This window comes from Acinonyx jubatus, chromosome E2 (genome assembly GCF_027475565.1).
Source record: "Acinonyx jubatus isolate Ajub_Pintada_27869175 chromosome E2, VMU_Ajub_asm_v1.0, whole genome shotgun sequence".
Lineage (NCBI taxonomy): Eukaryota > Metazoa > Chordata > Mammalia > Carnivora > Felidae > Acinonyx > Acinonyx jubatus.
The window spans coordinates 38815874-38837435 of record NC_069396.1 but is presented as its reverse complement, the minus strand read 5'-3'; the positions used below and the strand labels follow the sequence as shown (position 1 = coordinate 38837435).

At 51.6% G+C, this 21562-nt stretch overlaps 1 long non-coding RNA gene across 1 annotated transcript; it reads right to left on the bottom strand.

Moving 5' to 3' along the window:
* Positions 1 to 255: 255 nt before the first annotated feature.
* Positions 256 to 3505, bottom strand: LOC113595305 (uncharacterized). Its single transcript, XR_003415790.2, has 3 exons — positions 3158 to 3505; positions 1282 to 1379; positions 256 to 1183 (listed from the first exon to the last, which is right to left on the bottom strand). It is a non-coding gene; the product is annotated as an uncharacterized LOC113595305 (long non-coding RNA).
* Between the last annotated feature and the right edge of the window lie 18057 nt (positions 3506 to 21562).

Here is a 21562-nt window from a genome sequence, read left to right as displayed (position 1 = left end):
AGACCTTCTGTTGATGCTTAGAGAAAGCAATTTGTGCTTCTACAACCCCACCCCCACCCCCCGGATGGCCTCGTCCTTGGCTCGGATGCCTGTGGAAACGGGGCTAGAAAGCAGGCATTTGCACACGAAGGGAGCATGAATGCCGATGTGAGTTTACATCACTCCCCGAGCTTCTGTACATGTGGAGGAGAACCTCGATCCTTGGAGAACAAAAAAGGAAAAAAAAAACAAAAACAAAAAAAAACAAGAGGGGACTTAATAGAAAAAGATCTTTTTATTAAAAAACCATGAATACAACCGCATTCATTCAACCTTAGAAATGTTGTGATGGCTTTTCGGCACAGCGATGTATTTAGATGGGAATATGTCATTAATATAAACAGCAGAAAAGAAACTATTAAAGTAACACAATTTAAAACTGAGCAAACCCGAGTGTTTGATTAAAGTTTTTATATATTCTGTACACATGAGCAGGTCACAGAGAACCCTAATATTTTTGTTGATTTTTAATTTGCTCAAGGTGTGATATCTGAAATGTTAAAATTTCACTAATTTGTGTTTGAAATTAGGAGGCAGATCCAAAAGGAGGATTTTCAGTCTGATTTTTCTCGACTGTCTTTAGATGTTCCGGAGAAGTCTACAGCAGAACAGTAACTCAACCTAATGTCAGCCTGAGCAAGAGGCAATCTCCCCTCCCTACGTGCTGTAAGGCAGTACACATTTGCTGGCGTTGCGTTGAATGTAAATACATATGGTGAATATTAACTTTGACGATGGGGCCTAATTCCATATATGTTTTAATGCCTGCCTATTCCTGTAGAAGGTTTCTAAATTTTAAAAAATCCCCAGTTCCTCGGGTCCTGTACTACACATCATGTCCTCTTTAGTGGGCAGGTTTATTTTTCCGTGATTGATAATTAGCGGACCAGCTTCCCCCCCTCCCAGGAATGTAGGACCTCTGCCATGGGCTCAGGAATGCCTCCCCCCACCCCCGTTTGTGGCCAGGCAGGGCCCATTCTCTCCAGGAGAGTCGCGTGCTCCTACGGTCTGGTTCATTCCTCTCATCAGAGGCCTGTGCCCAGCCCATACTGGCCCCTCGAATGCCATCATCTGGTTCCGGATTTGGGCACACGCTTTCAAAACCATCTCCTGCAGAAGACTGGCAGATGTGTGGGCTGGTGGGCTGGAGGGGGACATCAGACATGTTTGTCACAGAGCTGGGAGCCCGGACACCGCCCCCTCAGCAGACACCAGCTCACCGGCCTCACGGAAATAACTTACTGTAATACGACGATTTGGATGGCCAAATTACAGCAACCCATCTTTATTCCACTCACAGCCGCTGGAATTCTGATATGCTGACACCCAGAATTATTGCTCTGTCATTAAAAAAAAAGAATGAGTGGTAATGTTTTGAGCGTTCCCCTCCGAAATATCGGATGATGGCAGCACAGGGTGGCCACGGGGTGGTCGCCGGATGCATGTGGTTGGGGGAGGGTGTCCGTCTCTCCACGGGCGTCAATGCAAAGTTCTTTTGTGGGCAGCCTCAATCTGAGTGTGAATCATCCAACGGGCCTCATCTGAGTGAAATACCTTTAAGACTTCTCCTTCTTAAACTCTTAGAGATCTATCTTGTCTGCGGCAAGGAGCCTCATTTTCATGTTGGAACAGATGGGGCAAAATTGTCATTAACAGAAACTGACAACTCTAAAACTGAAATATAGATTTAGAAAGGAATCTAATGAATTAAATCAATGTTATTGCAGTGAAAGCCAAAGAAATTATTAGTGATTTGTAAAGTTACCCTGTATTTTAACCTCCGTATATTTTAGTCTGGGCCATTTTAACATTCACAATCCTTTTTCACTGGCGTGGTTAATGTCTAACTGAGCAACACACTCATCTTAATTTATCTTCCCCTCCTGGTACCGTGACTGCAGGATGGCCGAGACCCAGCCCCGGACGCTCCCCAGTTCTTGTCTGGAGCCCGGAGGAGCCCCGCACCCCACACGCAGAGGCCTTGTCGTGACCTTGCAGGGTCTCTCCGGAAATATGCAAGAATGGGCTCACGGTATTTACTTTTTATTTTTATTTTTTTTTAGTGAGGAGAATCTGATTTTTAAAACAACCCCAAACTCTAAGGCTGTTTTAAGTAATAAATGGGAGGAAAAACATTTCCAGCTGTCCAATTTTTAGATACTTTTCATGATCATATCAAACCAATTACAAAAACCAAACCCAGAACACCCTTGGCCTTCCCGCTGCCTAAACCCCGAGGGAGAACAAAGGAAGAGCGTCCTGGGCTGCCAGTGGGTGGGGGTGGGGGCTGGGGGCCTGGGATCCCTGAGGGTCACCCTGGGCCTGACAGACCTCCAGGAGGAGGAGAGGGCCTTGGTCTGCTTCCCTAGCTGCACAGGGGGCCCCTAAAATATTCACTCATTCAGCAAGTACTAATGGGTACACATTCAGTGCAAGGCATTGTTCCAGGGCTGGGGACACAACAGTGACCAAGATGGACAAGTTCTTGGGGTTCTGAGGCTTCCTTTCTGGTTGGGGCAGAGGTGGGAGACACATAGTAAACAAGTAAACAAGTGAGATCATCTTAGTGATAAGAACCAGAAAGAAGATGAAACAAGGGTGGCTTATCAGGGAGGCCTCTCAGAGGAGGAGCTATTTGAGCAGAGACCTGGAAAGGAACACAACTGTGTAGCAACCAGCCATGTGGAAGGCTGGAGGTGGGGGAAGCCTTCCTAGCAGCAGGAACAGCAAGTGCAAAGGCCCTTGGGTGTGAAGGAGCACGTAGTTTGCAAAACAGAAAAAGGCCAGTGTGCCTGGAGCTCAGTGAGTGAGCGACAGGCAAAGACCGGGAGACAAGATCTTGTGGGGACACCCAGGACAAGGTAAGGAAGAGGCAGACGGCTTCACGGGCCTCTCTCTACTCTAGAATCCACCATCTCTGGGCTGAAATGGGAGAGGCCCACCTCCTGCCGCTCACTGAGGCCTCCCAGAACTGGATCCAGAGCCAGGGGGTCCTGACCTCGGGCAAGCCATGTCCTGGTACCAGCCAGCCTTGCCCAGACCTCCAGCCTCGCGCTCCCTTCCGATCCGTAGGAATCCGTGAAATCTGTGCCTACTGAGTGGAGTCTGGGCTCCTCACCTGAACATTTAGGACCGTGACGGGAAGCCCGGGCCACCTCCATTAGCATGCTGCAGACAGCTGGCCTGTCCTCGGTCCTTCCCCCACCGCTATCCTCCCTCATCTGTCTTCGTGGACTCTTCACTCACTGTCCCAACACCAACTCAGATGTCACCTCCCCTCCCCATTAACACTGCTCTGGCTTCCCCTGGTCTTCCTGCCCCTAGGGCACCTCAGCCACAGGCGGCCTGAGCTCAGATTTTCCTTCTCCCACCTTGACTACAAGCAGCTGCAGGGCAGGCTGTCTGGGTCCATCCTTCCATCCAGAAACGGGGCACCGCCCTGCCCCATGCCTCACCCTGCACAGCCCGCCCCAGGAAGTCCTGGCGGTGCTGTCCCCCCACCCCCCAGCATGCCCCAGGTCAGACCCTCTTTCTGTGTCCCTACTGTTTCCACCCTCGTCCAGGCCACCATCAGCCCTGGCCTGGGCTGGCTCCCTGCTTGCTCCCGCACAGTAGGACTCTCTCTGCAGTCATACAGGGATTTGGGTGTGCGGTAAAATCTATATAACATAAGTTGACCATTTTAACTAGTTTTCAGTGTGCAGTTCGGTGACTTGTGCAGCCATCACCCCCAGCCATCTCCAGAACACCTTCTTTTCACAAAACTGAAACTCTACCTATTAAATATTAACTCCCCTCCTCCCCCTACCCTGCCTGGCAACTCCCCTCCTACTTTCTGTCTCCAGGAATTGGGCCATTCTAGGGACCTCAAATGGGTGGGATCATATAAAATCCATCCTCGAGTGACTACTAGCTCGTTTCACTGACCATGAGGTCTTCAAGGCTCATCCATGTTGTAACGTGTGTCAAAGTTTCCTACCTTTTTAAGACTGACTGATATGCCTTCTTATGGATAGATTGCTTTCCTTTGTTCATCTGTCGATGGATACTCAGATTGTCTCTACCTTTCATCACTGTAAACAGGACTGCTGTGACCAGGGGCATACAAATACCTGTTCTATACCCTGCTTTCAGTTCTTTTGAGTATGTACCAGAAGGGGGATTGCTGGGGCACCTGGGCGGCTCAGTTGTTAAGCACCTGACTTTGGCTCAGGTCATGATCTCAAGGTTCCGTGAGTTCAACGACCACATCAGGTGAGCACGAGCCCTGCATCAGGTGACCCCAAGCCCCACATCGGGTAAGCCTTGCTTCTCTCTCTCTCTCTCCCCCACCCCTCTCTCCCCGTCATGGGATTCTCTCTGTCTACCCCTTGCTCACTTGTGCCCTCTTTCTCTGAAAAAAAAAAAAAAAAAAGAATTGGGACTTCTGGATCAAACAGTAATTCTACCTTTAATTTTTTGAGTAATTGCCATAACGTCTTCTACAGTGTAGAAGGATTTATTTTAACACCGATCAAATCATGTTACTCTTGTCTTAACCCCTCCTGTAGCCTCCCAGTGCACTTAGAGTAGAAATAAGTCTCCTCCCTTGGGCTTTGCAGACGCTCAAGCTCCTCCCATGCCCCTCTCCTCATTGTGGTCCAAGCACATGGGCTCCTGGGGCTCCTTCAGCATTCCTGATTCCTCCCTGCCACAGGGCCTTTGCACTTGCTGCTCTGTCTACTGGGGTGCTTTCCATCTCCCTGGTTCAGGTCTCTGCTCCCATATCACCAACTCAGAACCCTTCCCAACCACCTCACCGCCCTCCTTACCCTACAGCGCCTAGATCATCCACTGTTCAAATCCCTTCACTGCACTGATTGTTACCCCAAATTATGGCATTATCTTCATTGTTCCTGGTCTGTGTCCCTTGATCCTGGCCTTGACTTTGCACTCTGGGAGAACAGCAGTCCTGTAGGGCTTGGTTAGCCATATACACCCAGCCCCTCCCCTGGCTCCTGGCACGTGACAAGAGCTTACTAACTGGCTGTGGAGCAGATAAAGAGCGCCCCCCACGGCCCTCTTTCAGGCTTGCTTTTCCCAGGGAGGCTTCCGTGCCCCCAGTGAGGGTAAGACCCCCCCAAGCTGTCTCTCCTGTGAAGTACTTTGCGACCTATGATGATTTACTTGCCATTTGTGACCATTTTTTTGGCGTCCACCTTTGGCCTCCAGCCTGTGAGCCCCTGAGGCCAGGCCCGTGTCTGCCTCAGTTCCCATTGGGACCTCCAGCCCAGTTCAGAGCCTGACCCAGAGAAGGGGTTCAGTAAACATTGGGAGCCTTGAGTCCAGAACATCCTGTGGAGGGCAGACATTTTTGGCTGAGTGAACTTGAGTGACCTTTGCTGACTCTCCATATGATGTCTGCAGACCCAGCCCCCAGAGGTGCACGGGTATCAGACATGTCCAGCGCTGGCAGGGAAGCATGTCTTTGATGCCAATGGCCCGGACTTCTGCTGAGAGGCCAGTTCAGATGGGGGCCCAGAGCAGCCCCAGGACAGGTGGGTGGGAGCAGAGGCCCAGGGGCCAACTCCCAGGAGGAAACCCCTTCTCCCTGCCATCTGTGAAGAATATGTCCCTTGTGGAGCTATGATGCTAGGCAAACTCCACCCGAGTGTGTCATAGAGCCCGCCTTTGGGGTCCCCAGCCCCCAGAATCAAGGACTCTGTTTTAAAACATCTATTGATCCAAATGGGAGCTATACAGAAGAGAAGCTCTGGGCTTATGGATGCCACCAAAGGCCTCAAAAATTAAAATTACTGTCACGGCTCCTGCAGCTTCCCGTCCGGGCCCTTTGTCTGGTCTCGACACGGCCACCAGGGTGGCGCTCTCTCCAGCCACATGCTCAGCTTTGCCCCCCAACAGTCTTCTGAATAGGCTCGTCCAGAGCAGGCTCCGCACGTGCCCCTTTGAGTGACAGAAGCCAGCGCATGGCCCTGGCCCCTAGAAAGGAAACCCACAGCTACTCAGCCCAACGTGAGCATCACTTACTTACCAGGTGTGTGTCACGGAGCATTCAGAAGGGAGGTGGGCACACAGCCAGGGCCCCCTACCTCCTTCTTGGAAATGGAGCCACAGACCTTCCTCAGTAACCCAGCTGGCACCAGGGGAAGCGAAGAATCAGGGAAAATGGAGAGGGACCTCCCAGCCTGTGGCCGGTGCCTGGCTGAGCATACTTTGTCCCTCAGAGGCCCAGTCCTGCCTAAGCGAAGATACTGTGCCCGGCCTCAAGGTGCCAGCCAGCTCCCAGGTTAAAGGGATAGAACTGAAGTGCTCAATAAGGCTTGGAAGACCTGGGCTTTGTCCTAGCCCTACCCTTAACATGCTGTGCATCACTGGGCAAGTCAGTGGACCTCTCTGAACTGATTCCTACTGCGTGAAATGGGCGCCATAATAGTGATACCTAATTTCACAAGATCGCCGTGCAGATTTAAGAGATGATGTACTCAGAGCACTCTGTGAGTTAAGTGCCCGCCAGAAGCCCAATCTTCTTGTCTTCTGGGCGTTTACTCTTCATGGGAGCCCCCAGCACCAGCTACGAGCAGGCACCTTGCACGCATTCTTTGTTGTCTTCCCGGCATCTCCTCATGGCTGGTTTTGTCTTCTCCATGTTTTCGGATGAGGAGACAGACTTGGGGCAGTGAAGACTGGTCCAAAGTCATAGAGTTTCGGTTTGAATCCAAGCTGGCCAAGTTCTCAACCCACTGGCCCAGACAGCATCCGGTGTATTTCTGTTCAAGAAACCTACGGTGAGTCCATTGTGAGCAAGAATCTGCTAGGAGGCCCCTTTCTCCAGGGCGAACCAGGGTCTCTCTCTGCAGGTATGGGAGGGTGGGGGCGTTCCCTGATGACAGATGGGTCACCACAGGTAAGAGTTTTTGTTTCCACACCCTGGTTTTTATTACCCCAATCACTGGCACACACTGAGGAGCGTCCCCACCAGCATCAGGGCCCTATAGCAGTCCCCCTGCTTCTTCCAGCCAGCCTTCAGGATGGGTAGCCCTGGGTTCAAGGGAGCCTGGGAAAACCCACAATGTCAGCCCTAGTGGTCACATGTGAGGGTGAGCGATGACAGTCCTACAAGATTGTGGTGGGGGGTGTTGGAGACGGAGTCTCATTCCATCACAGGTGCCTCCCACACCAGCACAGAAACATCTTTAAAAACTAAGACAAACCACCAGACCCTTGGTTTGAATCCAAGTACTGTTTATAAGAGCATTTCTGCAGCCTCTGTAAACTCGCCTTTGGGGGCAGAGCTCACCACATCCCTGTTTTCCCTTATGAAGTCTCCTCTATGGATTCCACCAAGACTGGAAGCCTGGGGTAAACTGTCCTTCCTCCCAAGACATAGGTATTCTTTAGATAACAAACGGCATTAAAGTCGTTGCTTCCCTTTTTTGCCTTGGCTGCCAGGAAGCTCGGAGATGACACTAATACTTAATTCTTGATCTAGGGTTCCCTCTCTCAACTTCTTTTCCTCTAGCCATCTAATTATGCCTGATCACACATGTATCCAAAAGGCACTCGGAGTAGGAAGACTACATGTTTTAAGTAAATCCGTAAAGGAAGACCCTCCCCAGGGCTCTCTTCTGCACTGGAGTCTGGTCACGGCATTCGCTACCTTGTCACTCCAGAAAATCCTGGTCATGTCCTCCACTCAGCATCCTGCCCTGCCTGGAGCTAAGCCTCCCTCTCCTCTGCAAAGGCCTGTGTTTCTGCTCAGATGTCATGTCTGGCAGCACACAGGTGTCAGAAAATCTTGTTCAAGCACAGAGGGAGAGTGAATTTTCTCTGTGTGATGGTGTGGGGTTCAGCCTGCTGCGTGGCTGTGACTATTCCCTCTAAAACATGCTTCACGGGGTGATGGACTGCCCTGCCTCGGGTTCAAAAACTGAAGCAAATTTTCCTTTACTAATTTAGTCACATACAACAATAAATCCCAGAAATATGTCTTATGTATATTTTGCATTACCTTTTGCAGACAAATACAAAAACATGGTCAACATTTGCAATAAAATTATCATAGAAATGCCATCTCAAATCTTATTTTCTTTTTTCCAATGCGCATTTCACAAATAACTTGTATTAAAATTATGTTTTACAGAGTAGAAACAGAAAACAAATACCCCTGGTAATTTAAATAGGCATTTGCATAACATGACTAGAACACTTTAGAAAAACGCACAGCATCGGAAAATATGAGTTCAAAAACACTTAAATACAAGTGATTTTAATAAGTCTAATATGAAAAATGCCTTTTAGCTGTATTAATTAGTGAATTAAAATGTGTTGATCTTGGAATATTTTCCAGCTAACAGGTTTGGGGATTTGTGCAAGGTTTTTTTCTTTCTGTTTCTGAGACAACATTTGCCATTCATTAAACCACACCACAGTGCCGTCCTGGACGTGTTTCTGATGCTGTCCTGCAGGTGTCTGGAGAAAGGTGGAAACCAAGCTCACGCCCGGGGCTAGGGAAACACAACTGAAAGAGGGGAGAGTGGAATAAATGTCACAGGTGCCAGCGCTGACCCTCTTGGGCGCAAGCAGGGCTGAGTGGTCCCCTGCGTCAGACCTGGGCTCCTAAGCTGTGGTGGGGAAGGGCATGTGGAGAGGAGATGGTGTCCCCCTTGAAGCCTGACCCTGCCTATGCTTACGCATCACAGAACCAGCTCCCTCCCTTTGTTCTGAAAAGACTTGCCCAAGCACGAGAGTTAGCTTGTGTGTGGGCCCTCTGTGGACAGGCTATGATGACCTATGCCATAGACCCTGTTTTTCCATGGGGGTGTCTTTGTGCCTTGTTGTGTTGGTTTTGTTGTGGGTTTTTTTTTTTTAATTTAATTTAATTTTTTTTTTTACAATTCTCCTCTTCTTTCCATTTCTGGGTTGTTCCCCGGTTTGGTACAGCAGGTCAGCTCTGGGCTGGCCCCGTGTAACATGTGGCCTTATGGCCACGAAGCACAAAACACAGCTGAAAAGCACCAGAGCCAGGCCGTGCAAAGATGACGGTTTTCCCATTGAGGAGCACACTGCCACTTAAGGATTCGGGCTCTGTGCGGTGATTGCTCATCAAAAACGAGGAAGATGCATATTTATTTCTGCAATTTAGTTGGAATACCCTTCTGAGAGCCCGCAGTAGAGGCGCCTTCAGTCCACAGCTTCTGAGCTGTTAAAATTTTCATTCTAGGTCCCCAGGAAACAGTGCATTAAAACACATCGCTGCGTCCTCACATCATCAAACCCCCCTCCTTGCCCAGTGCTCCCAAGAATGGTTGGGAAAATGAAAACAAGGAGCCACGGGGCATGGTCTGAGAAGGGGGAGGCCCAGCAAGGAAGGTGCTATGGCCAAGCACCAACCCTCTGCCACATGTCCTGCCTGGGGGACGCCCGTCATCCACCCACCCTGCAAGAGCTGCTGTCACCTGGGTCCCTCTAGTTAAAAAGCCTTCTCCAGCCTCTCAAGTGGTGTGTGAAGAAAACCATGGACTGTCAGGGTTAGACCTAAGGATCAGTCCTGCCATTTGACAGATGGAGAAACTGAGGCCCAGAGAGAGGGTCGCTTGTCTGGCCCCAGGCAGGACACTTTTATCGGTGGATGAGCTGCCTTCCAGGACAGGGGCTCCATTTTTTAAAAGAACGCTATTTTAGAATAGTTTCAGATACACACAAAAGTTGTGAAGCTAGTACTTTGAGTCCCATATTGTTAGGAGCTTATATTACTGTGATACATCTGTCAGAAGTAAGGAGCCAGTTACTGATACGTTATTATTAATTAACTCAAGCCCACACTTGATTCGGATTTCCTTTGTTTTTATCTAATGTCCTTCTGTTCCAGGATCCTACCTTCTATTTGGTTCGTATGTCTCCTGAGTATCTTCTAGAGTTTAGGTTGCTCTGAAGTTTCTTGTTTTCAATGACCTTGACAGATTTGAGGAATACTGGCCAGCTATTTTGTAGAATGTCCCTCAATTTGGGTTTGTCAGATGTTTTTCTCAGGGTTAGACCGAGGTTATGGGTCCCCATCACATCACATAAGCAGTGTCAACCTGACATCGCTGTTGATGTTGACCTTGGTCACCTGGCTGAGGTCAGGGTTTTCCACAGTAAAGTTACTCTTTCTTATCCCTTCTTTCTATACTGCACCCTTGGGAAGAAAGTGACTGTGTGCAGCCCACACTGAAGGAGTGGGAATTCTAATCCACCTCCTTGAGGGCAGAGTATCTACATAAACTATTCCAAATTCTGGATAGGAGATTCATCTATTCTCCCCCCATCTGTGTATTCAATCATTCATTTATCTCAATATGGACTCATGGATATGTATTTTATACTTTGGGTTATAATACAATACTGCATTATTTATTTTGTGGCTCAAATTATTCTAGCTTTGGCCCCAGGGACCTATTGCAGTTGGCTCCCGCGTCTCTTTGACACACTCCTATCACTGTGTGTGTGTGAGTGCGTATGTGTTTTAAGCACATGCTTACTTTCTGACACTATAAGAGTCCAAACTCATCTTGCATATTTCCTACTTCAGTCCTAGAAGCAGCCATTTCTCCAAGGAGCACTGGTTCCTGTTTCTGAGAATGGTAAATAGAAGCCAAGGTCTTGATGCTAGGTGTGCTAGTTATTACTGGGGTGTCATTGCTTCCCAGCCCTCTCAGCTGACAGAGCAAGGATATGTGTGCGCACACTGATGCCTGCAAACACACGGATCCGCAGATATTTCTACACGCATCCATCTGTATCTGTATTAAGCTGAACAGGAGCTCACACTGGTGTCCCCAACTCTACTCCAGTGTTCTAACCTTCCTTGCTCACTTATCTGCAAGGTGCACACTTTTCTTTATTTAAAAAAAATGTTTAATGTTTATTCATTTTTGAGAGAGACAGAGACAGAGCACAAATAGGGGAGGGGCAGAGAGAGAGAGACACACACAGAATCTGATAACAGGTTCCAGGCTCTGAGCTGTCAGTACAGAGCCCGACGCAGGGCTCAAACCTATGAACCTCAAGATCACAACCTGAGCCAAAGTCGGATGCTTAACCTACTGAGCCACCCAGGTGCCCCATGGTGCACACTTCATGTGGAGAGAGCAAGGCCCTGAGATACATGACACTGGTTCAGTGTTGCACCACAGCTCAGGAGTCAACGGTAGCACCCACACCCCCTGCCTATTCTGGCCAGCAGCAAAACTGCCCTTGGCCGGTGGTTGGAGGGTGAGGACTGTGTTTGCGGTAGGGAGTTTGGGGAGGTTGGCACGGTCTTGCCCAGGCAGCAAGCGGGCCAGGGCTCCAGGAGACTTAGAGATCAGAAACTCCCACAGGGACAACCTTGAGACCACCCACATTTTTCACTGTCCCACCACCTTGACCATCCTGGCCAGGAAATGCGACCTAGGTAGGTCTGTCGTAGCTGGCGCTGGCTGCCCCCTGCCCACTGCTCTCAGGCCCTAGCATGACAGGCAACACATCTGCTGCCTCCAGTGGCCAGATGCAGAGGCCCCGTGGCTGTCCCTCAGGGCCCCTCAGAAGCCTTGGAGAGCCCACCGGAGGGCTGGACACCTAGTACCTCGGGAGTAGCCGTCCCTGGGTCCTGTGCACTAGCGCCTCCCGGAACCCCCATGGGACTTATGACGTCCATTTCCCCTCCCACCGGTGCTCACTGGGATTGCCTCCTGAATAAACGACTGGCACCATATCCTTCTCTTGGGGTCTGCTTTGCGGGGACCCCAACAAACAAACTGGCCCCTTCTCATTCCCTCCCTGGGAATCTCGGGCTGCTTCGGCTCCAGTGCAGCACACATCAGCAGAGGGTGGCTGGGGGCTCTCTCTGCCATCAGCAGGCAGAGGGTGGCTGGCAGGACAAAAGTCTGGGTCCTGGGCTTCCAGGTGGGCCCAGAGGGGCAGGGGGTGCAGGGCATGTCAGGAGGGCACGGGAGGGGTTAAACTCCTCACGTTCCTGCTCGCTTGCACCAGAGAGGCACTGAGAGGTCTAGCTGGGGACGGCCCCAGAAAGGAAGAAGGGAGACGCGGCTCAGTTCTGAGAATGGTCTTAAAGCCATCCTTCCCCACTGTGGGAGAGGGAAGGGAGCTCCATTTGTCAGTACAGATAGATGAACCCACGAGAGGTGCTGAGAGATTCTGGCATCTGGGCTTGCACCTGCAGAGAGTCCTCGTGATGTCTCCACAAAGGCTCCATCAGTCAGAGGAACGCGCCTGTGTCCCATGAAGGGCGACAGTCGACTGATAGATCGAGGTGCGCCCATATGGAGAGGCACACGGGCTGCCCCCCCCCTCCGAAGACGAGCAGCATTTGTCAGGAAGCTTCCCGTGGATCTGCGAAGATGCAGCCTCTGATTCATCGACACCTCTGCCATGTTGTCACCTGTCATAGGCCACCACTGCACGGCCCCGACCTGCCTGGGCTGACCAACTGAGCTCGCGGGCCTGGTCTGGACCCGCTCCTCTACCTTCATGCAGAAAGTCCACACATGCGTACTGCACACACGCATGGGCACGCTACACGTGCACTTGCAACCCATCCAGCACACATAAAAACCCCTGCTGCTTTTCTAGACAAAGTCTTTTTCCTCCTCAAGGTGGTCTGCCCGGCCAGCACCTACCTGCTCCCAGCCCATCCACACCCTCAAGCCCCCGTGCCCCTCTCAGGGGACTCTTGGCACCTGTTCGTCCCGGGGGAGCTCTCCAGAAAGCAAGCAACTCAGGGCTCATGGGAAATTCTGCGTTGACTTTAGAAGGATCCTGAGGTGTCCTGATTACCACTCTGTCCTTATGAACTGGATTAGAGGGCCCTTAACAGATAATGCCTGGAGTCCTCTCTGCCTGTCGGACATTGAGCAATTATGAGCGGGGTCTTAAGAGCTAAGTGAAACAGTGATGCCTCAGCCAGCAGCTCACAAGGTGGTTCCAGGGAAGCTTTCAAAACAATACCCGGCACAGGCGGGAATGATTTTCCCAGCTTTGGATGCTGAACTATGAGCCTCTCGGTGAAATCTTTTCATATCGGGATGAGACCTGGGTAGCTCTTAATCCTTTAATTCTATCAGCTGGCCAGGGGCTAGAATTGGATTTGGAACCTAAGAGAGGGAGACGAGAAAAATCAACACAGGAATTTGAAACTCTGAAGTTGTCCCCAGCTCCCTCCTTCCTGCCCCAACCCAGCCAGGCAGCAGTCCTATGGGGTGGCTGTGGTAAGGGACCCCACCCCCGGCCACCCTTCCATGGACAGGCATCCATACTGGGGACGTCAGGCCTGGTGGGGACCCTGAGGACCAGAGGGTTGGAGCCAAGCTGGGAGAACAAGAGGTCTTTTAGCAAGAGAGCCCCTTGTCCGTGGGGGTAGGGAGCAATGAGGTGCTTGACCCTCACTGGCCTCCCCAAAGAGTAGAAATAAAAGTCATCCTTGTAATGGGCAAGTGATGCTTCCCTCCATCTATGTGAAGTGTTTATAGAAACATCTTTGGAGAACCAATGACCAGGCAAAGTGGAAAGAGACCCCTGGCGATGCCACCTCACTCCAGACGAAGTCCCCCTGCTCTCCAGCCAGAGTGCCAGCACCCCTCCTCCAAACACAACTCCATAAGACATCCCCTCCCCACTGCCTGAACATGCAGCACCATTGCCCTACACCTCACCCTTGGCAGTGCAGGGGCGGGGGAGGGGGGTGCAGCAGGAGGTCTCCTTTAGAAAACAGGAATTGGGGTAAGCAAGGGGGCAGGAGTGGGGAAGATGAGGCCAGAGGTCCCACAGAGAGTCCACGACCCCCCACAAGAGCCTCTTGTTGGAGTTCCTGACATGATGAGTCTCACCGGAACCATCCTAACCGGTGTTCCAAAGGCAGGTCAGACGCCCTGACCACGGCCTTGGGAAAGGCATCTGTTTCGAGACCTCATTCATGAATTCACTCACTCATCAGGTACTTGTTGATGCATGCGGATGTGGGGGAGTCACCAAAGTCTTCCAGAAGGAGCTGAGTCCTGTCGGGGAATTGGAACTACCAGGAGAAGCGGCCCCACTTTCTGTCCGTCCTGGATCTCCTCCCTTCTCATCCAGAGGCTCTGCAGTAGGGCGGGTAAGGGAGGCACTGAGAATGCAAAAGGAATAAGAATCGGTCCCTGTGTCCCCAAAATAACAAAAAAAAATCGAGAATCAAAGGTTATTCTTCTGCCGTAGACATTTTAAGCCAGAGACTCAAAAGGGACGGGGCTAGCAGAGAGCCCCCCTGCCCCAGAGGAGGACTCCAGCAGGTGGATGGCTGGATGGCTGACCCGTGGAGGGACAGCTGCTCAGGCCAGCAGGGCACAACACACAACCCCATGGGATGAGTGAGGAAACGGTATCCAGGATGCAGAAAACTGGGCCACAGACACGGGAAACGTGCACAGAACTGGCCCTGGAACCCAGGTCTTGAGATTCCCAGTCCAGGGACTTTGGCGCCTCCATCCGGAGACGTCGGGCGGCAGGAGCCAGAGAAGAGCTGGAGAGGCGTGACACTTCCGCATTTCTTCTCTGCTGCTCTCTTTCCCATGTCTACAGAGAGAGACACCATCCCCAGGCACACACACACACACATATGCACACACACGGCAGAGTCTGCTGAGTGAGCGGGGTGGAGACAGAGACGTGGTGGGGGGGGGCAGAGGAGACCGAGGGATACTTCCATCAATCTTACCATCTGACCACATGCTTTGGGCCCTGAGAGGTGTTTGGTAAATGGATCTTCTTTTTAAAAAAGGAATAACCTTTATTTTTCAGGTTGGATTCTTTTCACTGCAAACGGCAAATCCCAATTTAAACTGTAAATAAAAGGATGGAATGTGTGGAGGTTCAGGTTCCTGAAGAGTCCAGTGGTAGACCTGTTATAGCTTCAGGCATAGCTGGATCCAGGCACAGAAGTCCAGCCTCCAGCCCCTTACCTCCATGTGGCTCCACTCCCAGCCCAGCTCTCCTCATTCGGCAGGATGGCCCCTGACGTGTCAGATCTGCCTCGTATCAGCTCAGCAACCCCTCATGACAGGACAGTATTTCAGAAAGTTCCAGACAAAGTCCTTGGGCTACCTCTTGGCACAAATGTGGGTCAGCCAATTATTCCTGAATCGAATGCTGTGACCATGGGGACATGATTCTCTCCTAAAATAAGCCCGGGCAAGTTGCCAGCCTGACGCCAAAGGATGGGTCAAAGTACCAGAACTGCATGAACCCAGAGTTTCGGGAGCGGGTTGAATCCTGAAGAAGATTCCAGATGCCATTGCCAAAAGAAGAGCGGACAGATGCTGAACAGACAAACCCTATATCTGAATTGCTTTCCTACAGAGCGTGGGGACTCCACCTGTGTGGACACAGGAAGCTGCTTCTACTGAGAGAGAGCTCGTGGCCTGGGCTCTCTGAGCGCCTACAATTCCACACCCAGACAACTGGTATCCCCGCACATGCCACTTACCCCTCCCCCTCCAGCCTCCACCCCACCCCCATGCACCCACCAGCCCCAGTCCCCGGGAGGCCACTTGGGGAAAGGCAGCTGTCCCCCTGTGCTGGTTATTGATTTAATTTCTGTTTACTTCGCTGTAAGCTTAATTTGCTGTGTTAATGGCATTTTAATCCACTTGCCCGTTGCATGGGGCTGATAATACCACACTTTTGTGCAGCAGCAGTGACATTTCTCTGCATACCAGTTCTTCGGTGGGTGGGGCCAGGCATCATTCCCAGAGTGTTCGCCTCCCCTGCCCATATGTGACTCCCACTGCCAGCCCTTTGGGGTGGGGCTACTGCTCCCTGCGTCTTCAGGAAAGTCCTCCCGAGCAGAGGGAGCCCCAGTGGGCGCCCGTCACTGAGCCCAGAGGCTGCTGCTGTGTGAAGGTTCAGGCAGGGGGAGTGGCCTCATGGGCCCTGGGAGCACCTTGGCCTTGGTGGCTAACCGGTGGGGTCAGCCTGGAGAGGGCCTCTGAAATCAAAGATAGAAACAAGCCAGACCAGTTGAGGGATTCTGCAAAAAATTGGCCAAATCTGATTTATCTTCTGGGGTCAAAGTCTCCACCAGCTGCGTCTGTGTCCTTGTCCCAGGCTGCCGTCCACCCTCATGGCAGCAGCAGTTTCTGCCTTTCACAGAGTCGTTGGCACACGGTGCGTGGCATGGTGGGGGTGCCAGCGCTGCCTTGGAAGGTCAGCGTTGGAAACCAGCGCTGACCACCAGCTCCACATCTACGGAGTGGGGATTAGACACTGGCCAGGCCCTGAGGTGACCTGGGGCAGAGCCCACGTGGTGGTCACTGGGGCCGTGAACAGGGACGGACTCCCTAGGGTACAGAACTGGACACCTGCCTTGCTTACAGTCCCCCGAGGCAGGCCATGGGGCTGCCTTACCTTAGGTCATATTCTCTGCACCCCAAATCCTGCTTTCACCAAGCCAGAGATGGCCCTTGAGGCAAAGACAGCCCCTGCAGGTGCCGACAGGGGTCAGAGGGCAAGCTGCTCTAGCCGACCGGGTGTTTGCTTCTGGACGGTGAATCACAACCGGGCACAGCCTCTCTGCGGAGAGGGAGACCTGATGCCCGACGAGCGTGTCACAGTCCGGGGATGGAGGCCAGGAGACCAGCAGAGAGCAGAAGGAAACCACGGTCACAGGAGAGGAGGAAGAGGAAGAAGAGGAGGAGGGGTGTCTGTGGAGCTCTTGCCGGGCTCCGGGCACTGCCCCGCATGCTCTCCTGCTGCTAGTAGAGTTCAGCCTCATAACAGTTCTGTTCTTTTCCTCGTTTCATGGATAAAATGACTGAAGTTCAGAGGAGGCAAGTAAATCGCCCAGGACCACACAGCTAAGATGTGGCAGAGCCAAGATCTAGATGCAGGAGGTCTGACTCCAGAGTTCGGGTGATCAGGATAAAACCAAGTGTGGAGAGAATACAGGATAGCAGAGGCCATGGAACAGTAGAGGCCATGGGACAGCAAAAGCCATGAGACAATAGAGGCCATGGGGCAACAGAGGCCATGGGACAATAGAGGCTATGGGACAGCAGAGGCCACAGGACAGCAGAGGCCATGGAATAGTAGAGGCCACAGGGCAGCAGAGGCCACGGCACAGCAGAGGCCATGGGACAGCAGAAGCCATAAGCGGAGAGGAGAGTAGCGGGGCCGTGGCCCAGGACAACAAAACGACAGGTCCTGCATGCAGTACAGAGGGAGTGCCTGGGGAACAGGTGCAGGACACGGCTGCTGGCCCTGGCTTCTCCTGAACACCGTCAATCCACAGCTCTGCCCCAGCGCTGTTGAGTCCCTCCTCCGTGCTTTCCCGTCCTCACACCAGGCAGGAGACGAAACACTCCACCTGACACTGTGAAAGAGCCAGGGCCACCCAAAACCCTTCTCCAATTAAACTTGGTCCTCTGAACAGGGCAGCCCCAGCACCCCGGCAGCCCTCTGCCCCAGGGCAATGCTTCGGGACCCAGATGCACATGTCTCCATCCCCCCATTTGGACTGTGGTCCCCTTGTCACGTGTGTGTGCGGCACGCACCCACGCAAAGACCAGATGCCCGCTTGCTGCCCAGGGACTCAGGACATTCCCAGGGGCTGGGTGGCCTGGATGCACCCCTGACGCTATTACTGCTTGTTGAGAGCCACGTAGCCTGTAATGACCCCGGGCATTTCCCGGGATTAATGGCCAGCAGGATTAATGGCCCTCAGCGACACCCTGGGCCATTAGGCACCAGGAAGCCCCACACCTCAGTGGCTGTTAGTTAAGTGGAAGACATTAGAGAGCTAACAACAATGTCTAACAAGGAGGGAATTATCAGGAGAGCCTCGTCTGCGCTCATTACCTGGTCAGGCCTTATGACAGGAACTGCCGTCAAAGGCGGGCACCCAGTCCCCTCCCCCATCTCCTGAAGGCTTCCCTTTGGCCTGGAATCACTTTTCCATCGGAGCACTTGTGCATGTGTGTGTGTGTGTCCTTGTGTCTGTGTGTCTGTGTGTTTGTGTCTGTGCCTGTGTTTGTGTCTGAGTCTGTGTGTCTCTGTGTGTGTATGTCTGTGTCTGTGTGTGCGTCTGAGTCTGTATGTCTGTGTCTGTGTGTGTCTGCATGCGTGTGTCTGCATCTGTGTGTGTCTGTGTGTCTGTGCCTGTGTGTCTGTGTGTGTCTCTGTGTGTGTATGTCTGTGCCTGTGTGTGTCTGAGTCTGTGTGTCTGTGTCTGTGTGTGTCTGCATGCGTGTGTCTGCATCTGTGTGTGTCTGTGTGTCTGTGCCTGTGTGTCTGTGTGTGTCTCTGTGTGTGTATGTCTGTGCCTGTGTGTGTGTCTGAGTCTGTGTGTCTGTGTCTGTGTGTGTCTGCATGCGTGTGTCTGCATCTGTGTGTGTGTGTGTGTCTGTGCCTGTGTGTGTGTCTGAGTCTGTGTGTCTGTGTCTGTGTGTGTCTGCATGCGTGTCTGCATCTGTGTGTGTCTGTGTGTCTGTGCCTGTGTGTCTGTGTGTCTCTGTGTGTGTATGTCTGTGTCTGTGTGTGTGTCTGTATATGTGTGTGTTACCTGTGTCTGTGTGTGTGTTGTCTGTGTCTATGTGTGTGTCTTCGTGTGTGTCTGTGTGTGTGTCTGCATCTGTGTATCTGTGTCTGTGTGTCTCTTGGTGTGTGTGTGTCTGCACCTGTGTGTCTGCATCTGTGTGTGTCTGTGTGTCTGTCTGTGTGTCTGTCTATGTGTCTGTGTTGTGTCTCTGTGTTAATGTCTGTCTATCTTTGTGTGTGTCTGCCTCTAGGTGTGCATGTATGTGAGTCTGCATGTGTACATGTGTGTCTATGTCTGGTTGTATGTCTGTGTGTGTCTGTGTCTGTGTGTCTGCATCTCTCTAGTGTGTCTGTGTGTGTGCATCTTTGTGTGTGTGCATCTGTGTGTCTGTGTGTGTGAGTCTGTGTGCATGTGTGTATGTGAGTCTCTGTGTGTGTCTGTGTGTGTGTCTGTGTGCGTGTGTGTGTGTGAGTCTGTGTGCATGCATGTGTGTGTGAGTCTGTGTGCGTGTGTGTGTGTGTCTGTGTCCATGTGTGTGTGTCTGTGTCTGTGTGAGTCTGTGTGCACGTGTGTGTGTCTGTGTGTGTGTGAGTCTGTGTGCGTGTGTGTGTGTCTGTGTGCGTGTATGTGTGTATGAGTCTGTGTGTGTGTGAGTCTGTGTGCATGTGTGTGTGTGTCTGTGTGTGTGTGAGTCTGTGTGCGTGTGTGTGACTCTGTGTGCGTGTGTGTGTGTCTGTGTGCGTGTATGTGTGTATGAGTCTGTGTGTGTGTGAGTCTGTGTGCATGTGTGTGTGTCTGTGTGTGTGTGAGTCTGTGTGCGTGTGTGTGTGTCTGTGTGCGTGTATGTGTGTATGAGTCTGTGTGTGTGTGTGTGTGTGTGAGTCTGTGTGCATGCGTGTGTGTGTGTGTAAGGTGTCCCAGTCTTACCTCTGGAATGTCAGTGACTCGTCGCTTTGCCTCATGAAAGAACATCCCCTCTGCCCACTGACAGCCAGTGTCCTGACTTGCTGAGCTGCTGCCCCCGCACCTCTCTCCACTTCCCTTTCCTGCTGCAAGACATTGTGCATTTCATTCATCCCCTTGTTCCGCAGATGTATTTTGAGCACCTTACCGAGTGGCAGGTCTCCTGGGAGGGATGCAGCAGTGACAGAGATTGAGGAGGGCCCCGCCCTAGTGAAACATATAGTCTAGGGCAGAAATAATAAAGAATGACCATGAATAGAAGGCAAGGGCTCCCCCAAAACTGTGCTTTCAAAACCTGGGAGCTGCCTTGTGCAGGAGTCTTTCGAAAGTTGTCATGTTACCAGCTCTGCTCTCAGGTCCTTTCTGCATGAACTTCAAGGAAAGATGTATTAGTCCTACAGGTCTTCAATCTATGTTCATCTCAGATGCTCATAGAGATCACTTGATGGGATCATTAAAAAAAAAAAGCAAAGAAAATAAACAGAACAATAATAATTATTCCTGGGGAGGGACATCTGATCTCAATCTAGCAGGGACTGGATGTCATTGGAAAGCAGCCTTTTAAGGGTCATATAAAAAAGCAATCAGGTAAGTAGTTATTTAATGGCGAATACGGATGGCAAATGACACTCATGGCTTTGTATGCAGTTCCTTCATCATCCCTCATGGAATCAAACCTGCCCCCCACAGATCACTGGAGGTAGAGCCTGAGGAAATAGCTGTGGGTAGGGAAGGCGTTGAGGGTGGAGGTACATTGGAGAGTCTGAACATGGTTGATCCCTGGTGGGGGGCAGGGATGGAAAAGAATTCCTAAGTGAACCTTCTCTCTCGTATAACACGTGATTTCACCTACGTATTGCAATGTAATAACTGCCATAAGGAAGACCTGAACTATTTTAACTACATCCTTAAAGGTTTATAGATGCAAGCAGCACCCTCCAAAAGCAGTTCTCATCTTTTCTTTGGGAAAGTGGAGGGTCTTCCTATATTCAGCTATGAAGGCACAAACAGTAATTACATAATACATTATTTATTTAATTAAGACCGTGACACGTGCTGCAAAGAAGTGCCTGGTGCTCTGAGACCCACGGCGTGTGTCTTTAAAAGAAGAACTGCCTGAACTGCCACTGAAGGAAGGAAAGGAATTAACCAGACTGAGAGCGGGCAAGCCAGGGCCCCCCAGGCAGGGAGAACAGCAGGTGCAAAGGCCCTGTGGAGACGAGTGGGGAAAGGCCCCACTCATGGGAGCCCAGATGGTGAGGGGCCAGACCTCACAGAGCCTCGCGGGGATGTGGCTTCTCTCCCAGGGGCAAACCCATTAAAGGGTTTTACACACCAGAGCGATCCACTTCCATTTTTAAGAGAGGCTTCTGGATGCATCCCACAATTGTTACAATCATGCCCTAATTATTTGAGCTCCAGGGACCCAGCCACTCGCATTCCCTGCTGTCATTTCCCTCACTGTTTCAGGTGAGCTTTTCTTGAGAACTGGACTCAATTGCTGCAGCCGGGGCTCTCCCCTCCCTCCGTAACAGGGCCAAGCACGCAGCAGACACACAAAAAACACTACACGTTCTTGCATTTGGAGCAAAGGTGGATACCACCTGTCTGGAAGGGGCGGTTATGCATACATGACTTCCTGACGGACAAGGAACAAAGGCCAAAGGCAGCCCCACAGGGAGCCAAGCCCCCGTGTTCCTCCACAGCCTGGCAAAGCTGCCCAGCGCTGCTCCAGGCAGGCAGGCCTGAGGCCAGGGGTCAGCCTGGGGGCCTGGCTCTCCACATCCGTGGACCACAGAATAACTGCAAGATGCTGTACCCCTCCACAGCCCGGCAGTGGCCCAATGCCCCTGCCCACGGCTTCCATCGCATAAGCCACACGGCACCCGGGGTGGCTTTTATCAGTGCATAAGGTGAAATTAGAGCAAAATCAAAATTTCCTTTAATATCTCTTATGAAGTCCAGCCACGCTGCTCCTGCCATTAAGCCGGTGGCCTGCACGCAGGGGCAAGTTGT